Source organism: Apium graveolens, chromosome 11 (assembly GCF_009905375.1).
Source record: "Apium graveolens cultivar Ventura chromosome 11, ASM990537v1, whole genome shotgun sequence".
In the NCBI taxonomy this organism is placed as follows: Eukaryota; Viridiplantae; Streptophyta; class Magnoliopsida; order Apiales; family Apiaceae; genus Apium; species Apium graveolens.
Window position 1 is genome coordinate 83,332,533 of NC_133657.1, and position 8,035 is coordinate 83,340,567.

The 8,035-nt window shown below is 37.7% G+C and overlaps 1 non-coding gene across 1 annotated transcript; it reads left to right on the forward strand.

Moving 5' to 3' along the window:
• Nucleotides 1-3,407: 3,407 nt before the first annotated feature.
• On the forward strand, nucleotides 3,408-3,514 carry LOC141699102 (small nucleolar RNA R71). The gene has a single exon (XR_012565589.1). It is a non-coding gene; the product is annotated as a small nucleolar RNA R71 (small nucleolar RNA).
• The last annotated feature ends 4,521 nt before the right edge of the window (nucleotides 3,515-8,035 follow it).

The following is an 8,035-nucleotide window of genomic DNA, read 5'->3' on the forward strand; positions in this document are numbered from 1 at the left end:
AAATAAATAATAATAAAACTATTTTATCATTATTTATATAAATTCTCTAATTCATTAAATATGATTAATTAATAAATTAATCATATTTATTCTACATCGTGAGGGATACTTCTCAGCATATCGTGACTATCCGGATAATACGAATTCACTGCTTAGAATACCAAGAACCTATTCAGTGAGTAGTTACCGTACAATCAATTCCTTCTACCCTGCAATGTCACGATTAAATACAAGGCATGGAACTTGTGTCAAGCCTATCTTATTTAATCATTTGCTTTCTCATTCACTATGCTTAGTTCTATTTAATATAAATTAGAAACTCCTTTCTAATTTCATTCACTCTGGCCAGAGATTCCTGAACTAGCATAAGTGGATCAGCATTGAACATTCTCTTCCTTCACTGGAAGGGGTAGATCCTTTATTGATCATACACTATCTTCGTGTACAAATTCCTATACCCAGTAGAGCCCTTATAATTATCCATGGAGACTAAGAACTAAACCAAAGCATAGTTCAGTGTACACAAGATGACTATGATGACCTCAAGTCTAAGGATACTTGTACAACTATCACAATGTGAACAACTGCTGACACGTGAGTGAACTCCATCAGTTGTTCAGCTGTGTGAGTCATGTTCAGTGAACTTATTCTATAATAAGCACCTACATACTAGCTATTGTGTCACCACACAAATGTCTATGAGAACAGACATCCTTCATAATGAAGCAAGCATAGTATGTACCGATCTTTGCGGATTACTAATTACCAGTTAGTAATCCTACGACCAGGAAATATTTAAGTTTGGAGTTATCATCTTTTAGGTCTCATTATTATGAACTCATCATAATCCATAAAAAGCTTTACTCTAAACTATGGTATATCTTATTTAAACACTTAAATAGATAAAGCCCGCAATAAAACCAAAACAAGTCTTTAATTAATATCAATGAAATCAAAACAGATTACATAAAAGTTATTCCTAAATCATCATGCATGATTGGACTTAGGACACATCTCTTTCAGAATAGCCATCCAGAAGACAATAATACTCATGACCAGCCAACCTGTCAAACATCTGATCAATAAATGGAAGAGGGAAGTGATCCCTCCTCGTGGCTTTATTCAACTTTCTGTAGTCCATGTATACCCTTCATCCTGTGACTGTTCGAGTGGGGATGAGCTCGTTCTTCTCATTTGCTACCATAGTAAAACCTGTTTTCTTAGGTACACAATGCACTGGGCTCACCCAAGAACTGTCAGAAATAGGATATATGATTCCTGTATCCAGCCACTTTAGAATTTTTTTCTTCACCACTTCTTTCATGATAGGATTAAGCCTTCACTGTTGCTCAACAGTCGGCTTGCTATCTTCCTCTAGCAGAATTTTATGCATGCAGTACGAAGGGCTGATCCCTTTTATATCTGCTATAGTCCATCCGATGGCCGATTTGAATTCTCTCAAAATCCTCAAGAGCTTATCCTTATAACTACCTGAAATATCAGATGCAATAATAACAGGAAAAGTAGATGCATCACCTAAAAAAGCATACCTCAATTATTCAGGCAGTGGTTTAAGCTCCAAAGTAGGTGCTTCCTCAATTGATGGTTTGAGCTTTCCCTCAGCATTCTTGAGATCGGTATTTCCCAGAGATTCAAATGGCATGTCTAGCTTTCATTTCCAAGGAGAAGCATTCAGATATTCTAACTGCTCATTGCCTTCATCATCTTCACTGTCAAAATCCCCAAATAAGGTTTTTTCTAAGGCATCAGACCTTAGCACATGATCAAGTTCTGAAATGACTGCATAATCTACCAAATCCACCTTGAAGCACTCCTCATCTTCGGTAGGAAATTTCATCACATTGAACACATTGAATGTCACATCTTGATCTTGCACCCTCATAGTGAGTTCACCTTTTTGCACATCTATCAAGGTACGGCCTGTAGCCAAGAAAGGTCTTCCCAAGATTATGGAAATTTTCTTATCTTCCTCGAAATCCAGAATGACAAAATCTGCAGGAAAGATGAGCTTGTCCACCTTTACTATCACGTCTTCCGCGATGCCTCGTGGGTAAGTAATCGAACGATCAGCCAATTGTAGAGACATGTAGGTGGGCTTCGGATCAGGCAAATTCATCTTTTTGAAGATAGACAACGGCATCAGATTGATGCTTGCTCCCAAATGACAACTTGCCAATGGTGCAAGGAATGGTGAAGCTACCTGGATCCTTAAGCTTTGGAGGTAACTTTTACTGCAATACGGCACTGCACTCTTCCGTCAGAGCAACGGTATCAAGATCATCCAGTTTCACCTTCCTTGAAAGAATACCTTTCATGAATTTCGCATAACTAGGCATTTGCTCCAGAGCCTCAGCGAAAGGTATGTTAATGTGAAGTTTCTTGAACACCTCCAGAAAGTTACCAAATTGCTTGTCCAACTTTTGTTTTTGGAATCGCTTAGGAAAAGGTGATGGAGGATAGAGCTGTTTCTCCCCTATATTACCCTAAGGCGGAGTGTGTTCAACAATAGTCTTTCTTGGTTACCCCTCTTTCTCCTTTTGCTTTTCTTCTTCATCCTTAACTTCAACTTCTACCTCTTTCGTTTTTTCAGCATCAGCAACTTTTCCAGACCTTAAGGTGACAGCTTTGACTTGCACTTTAGCTTCCTTCCTGCCTGGCACTTCAGTATCGCTGGGAAGTGTGCCAGGTTGACGATTGAGCAAGGCATTGGCTATTTGTCCAATTTGATTTACCAAGGTCTTGATAGAAACAGCCTGACTTTTGCACAACAGCTTTAACTCCTCAAAATCAGCACTAGAAGGTGGGGCAGCACCTCCTTGTTGAGGATATGATTGCCTTTGATAAAATTGTTGAGGTTGCTAGAATCCAAGTGGATTAAACTGTTTACTGGCAGCTTGCTGATATGGTTGCTAAAACGCATTCTGATTATTGCTCCAGCTGAAATTGGGATAATTTCTGTTATTAGGATGATAAGTAGCTGGCACAGGCTGCTGCGGTCACTGATAATTATTCACATACTGAACAGATTCATTAACAAGAGAACACTGATCCGTAGCATGAGAGCCTGCACAAAGCTCACAAACACTAGCTATTTGATTTACTCCATAGTTGGCTAGAGAATTGACCTTCATAGACAGCGCCTAAAGCTGCGCTGCAATAGTTGTAGCTGCATCAACTTCCAGAATACCTGCTACCTTCCCAGGCATCATCCTTTGAGTCGGGTTTTGATACTCGTTTGCAGCCATAGTTTCAATGAGATTATAGGCCTCAGTATAGCTTTTGGCACACAAGGCGCATCCAGAAGCTGCATCGAGCATGGGCCGAGATTGGGCTGAGATTGGGCCCCCAAACCGTTGTAGAAACCAGTGATCACGATCCAGTCAGGCATACCATGATGTGGACACTTTCTCAATATCTCCTTGTAGCGTTCCCAAGCTTCGCACTTAGATTCTCCTGGTTGCTGCGTAAACTGAGTAAGAGCACTCCTCATAGCTACAGTTTAGGCTATTGGATAGAACTTCACCAGAAACTTTTGCGAAAGATCTTGCCAAGTAGTGATGGACCCAGCTGGTAACGAATGTAACCAGTCCTTAGCTTTATCCCTCAAAGAGAATGGGAAAAGCCTCAGCTTGATAGCCTCATCAGTAACACTATTATACTTGAAAGTACTACAGATCTCGACAAAATTCCTGATATGCATGTTGGGATCTTCAGTCGTAGCACCTTCAAAAGAAACAGAATTCTGCACCATCTGAATTGTACCCGGCTTGATTTTAAAATTATTTGCCTCAATAGCCGGATGAATGATGCTTGACTGAATGTCATCAATTTTAGGCCGAGAAAATTCCATAAGAGTTGGATCAGCTTGAGCTAGACGATCACCCATTGTTTCAGGTTCTTTCTTTTCACTCTCTTTATCCGAATCTTCAAAAACTATCTTCTCCGGAAAGTCGAGAGCGGTATCTGTCTCCTCAGCCGTATCTAGATTTCTCTTGCAGATGCGAGAACGTGTTTGCATAAACGCTCACTAGAGTACTGAAACACAACCGGAAGCAGTAAGTAACAAGTCTTAATCAATGAATCCTAATGACCACTGATGGCAAGTACATAAACTAAACTAATTAACACCGAGTCCCCGGCAGCGGCGCCAAAAACTTGTTAGGCACAAAGCATGCGCTAAATAATTCATGCAAGTATATGTGTTCGCAAGTAATATAGAATGATTTCTAGTTCGTTCTCACAGAGACTCTGATTAATTATATTTAATTAACTCTTACTCACCAATATATAATTACTCTTCAATGTCAAGACAATTAACAATTAAGATTGATTAACTAATAATAACTACGAGAATTAAACACTTGAATTAACAATATTAAACACACATGAGATCATAACTTCATTACTACTTCATTCAATAGTTATTGTTATTACCCTTAGCATGTAATGGTGATGATATTAATTGAACAACACGAAACTGATAAACGCCAACTTTCGTTGTACGAAAACCATTCTACCAAGCATCCACAATTAAGATAGAAGTTGAATAGGCATCAATTATGTTGAGACCCTATATGTCTACAGAATTTGACAACTTAATGATTTAAGCGTAATTTATTCATTATGATTACACAAGGCAAGTAAAATGGTTAGAGTTACCCACTAATCATGCATACAATACACGAACATATGCTAGCATGGCAAGTTCTAAATCTCAAGATTCATTGTCGCTTCATAAGAGATTAACAGACTATCTTACATGTTTGCGACGCACATAAGACGGATAAGCACAACCTATGCTAGATATCATACAATCACCACATATCAAGGTATTAACAATTCAGTAAATAAATCCATGATATTGCGCAATGATCCCATGATTACGATTAGCCCATAATAGAACTCATCATCACCATGGGTTCATATAAAAGCATGATAATAACACAATGATATAAACTAATAAAAATACTTAATAAACAATGAAGTGCGGCACAAGAGTATTAAGGTTCAAAGAGTAAAGAAAACTAGCATCCACTATTACAACGAATTAAAAGAATCACAAGATAAACGTATGCTTCCTCTTCTTCGTTATTGCGTGCTAAAATGGTCTTCTTGATCTTCTTGCCTTCGCTCCTTGTTACTTTTCTATAGAAAACGTCTTCCAAGATTATTTATATAATAGCACAAAAGTATCAGCGCTCACAGAAGTCTAATTGAACTCGAATTAATAAATTCCATAATCTGAAAATCCGCACCCAGGCGGCCGCCTTCTCCTTCCAGGAGGGCGCCTGCTACCAGGCGCTCACCTGCTCTCATCAGGCGGGCGCCTGCAACCCTTCTGGAAAAAGTATTATTTTGCTTCTGTTTTTGCTGAATTCTTCGCACATCAACCCAGAACGGATTCCAAGCACTTCATTAGGCTTTATTCTGATAAAATCCATGTATCTAAGCAGTTATACCATGAAATGCAAAAACACTAGAAAACACGTCAAATACACAAAATACTCAAGTTCAAGACACGCGTTATGAGACGCTTTAAGTGGTATAAAATGCTACTTATGAAGCTATTAAATGAGGTTCTCTTGGATCAGCCTGCAATCTTGCACAAAGACAGGTATCAGGTCTACTAGCAGTTAAATAGATTAAAGAGCCAATCATACCTCTGTAGTTAATAATATCTACTGGTGCTCCACTATCATTATCTAACTTGGTTGCAATGGCCATGGGAGTGGTTGCAGTTGAACAGTCTTGCATTCCAAATTTCTTGAGTAAATTTCTGATGTCCTTGGATTGATTTATGAAACTACCTTCTTCATTTTGCTTGACTTGAATTCCCAGAAAATAACTAAGTTCTCCCATCATACTCATTTGATATCTTGACTGCATTAGCTTTGTAAACCTTTCACGAAGTTTGGCATTTATAGAACCAAAGATGATATCATCAACATATATCTGTACCAAAAGTAAATCCTTTCCATGGTTGAGGTAGAATTGTGACGCCCTCAATCTCGGGGTTAGAAAATTAGGACTCACACACCTTTAATCTAATAATTAAATAAGCATAAAACCCTGATTAACTACTAACAGGATCAATATGATAAAGTATGAGACAAGATTACAACTACCAATCATAAAATATAACTCACAACCCCAGAATATTATTAAGTAAACATAATCGATTCCGGCTGGGAACCGACAGATAACCCATTGTATCTTTAAAACTTTCCTTCTAAGCGCTTGCTCACTCAGAAATACCACTACCTGTTCTGGCAACTGGAAGCCCTCAACACGATAGAGACCACCAGGTATGCTTTTACTAGCAGTGCGCCTAAGCCTGGCCATCTTTTTGCTTAACTGCCATGGTTAGATTAAAACAAAACATATGAGTATAAAACTCAACAAGTAACTATAAAGCAGTTCTACGATATCAAATCCATAATATACTTTACCAAATTCAGGGCATTCCATATTTTTTTGTTCTAAGTGGCCGATTTCCAGCTTTTGGGTTAAGGAAAGGTTATGAAGGTTAATGTGGGGCTTTCAAGGAACAAGGCTCAATGCAGGACGAAAGCCGACATTCATCACAAATCATTAAAGGATCATAATAGATCTTCCAGAAAGAGGAAAGCAACAGTATTTCGCTATATGGAATCAATCATATGATCAACAGATTACAATTCAGGGTTCTCGAGCTTTAAGCTTCACATTAACATAATCAACTCTTTTCAAAACCAATTAGAACCCTTGATTGGATCACTTTATCTTTCCATTTCATTATAATACGGGTGATCAGCCCGTACCGACCTCCATCCGGTCTTTAAGGTACCAATCGGCATAATTTCAGCCTTAAGTTGGACTAGCCCCGCTAGCCTCTTACCATGACTGGACTAGTCCCACTAGCCTCTTACGTCCCAATCCAATCCATCAGGAATTCGTTTGGAAAACCTTGAGTTTGGAAAAAGATAGGTTTTCTAAATTCATTTTATCATTACCAAGAATATGAAATCATTCGGACTCTTTCGAGTCGACACTCATTCTTAAGTCAAATTCCAGGAAAACAAAATTTAGGGAGTGATTCAAGACAAGCAAGGAACAACTCTAAGAATTCTGTGTCAAGGATAACAAGGTACTTAAATTAGAAGGATCAACATATATTTAGGGATCAATAGTGTGATCAAGAAACGAGGTATAATTAAATAGGGTTTGCAAGGATAACTATAGGGTTTAATACAATTCATGGCTTAATAAATAACTTGAACAGAAAGGACAAGTTACCAAATGGGTTGAATCAGTAAGCTTATCAATAACAATGTATCAAGATCAAAACAGGATATCTCAAGTCATTAACAGAGGTTCATTAATCAATTTCATACTCTACATGGTATGAACGACAACCTCTCTATAATCGTTTTCACAAGTAATGAGAGTTACTTGCCTGAATTTGCTTTCCTGAAGGTTGAACTACTGCCATGTAATATCCGAGATATATCGTGTAATTATGTTTTTAATAAATGATTAATATATGTGTTTAGTATCCATTATGTGAACTAATTGTTAAGTGTTATCTGTGTTTGGATTTTTAAAAATAATATTAATTGAGTATTTTAATTTTTATATGTCCAAAATAAAATATAGATAATTGTCATATCTTCCTAATTATTTTTATGTTGATTTATGGATTTATAAGGATCATATGAAAATTCATAAAATCTTTTTCTGAGTATTTAAAATCTATTTTATAAAACGGGAACCAACTGACGTCATCCGTTGTTACGCTTTTGGAACCCAAAACTCTTCCGAGAACTCCTTCATAACCTAATTGTAATATTCCGAGCATATTCCATGTTTCGACTTTTTCGATCCGGCGTACGGTTTGTCCTGCGCGGGTCCCGGCGCAACATTTTCGATACAATATTCGTTTCGGTAAATCAATAAAACCCGTATTTTCGATAAATGGGAGCTTTTTATTAAACTATCCCAATTATCACCTCGTAGTACGTGTAACCTGGCGCTG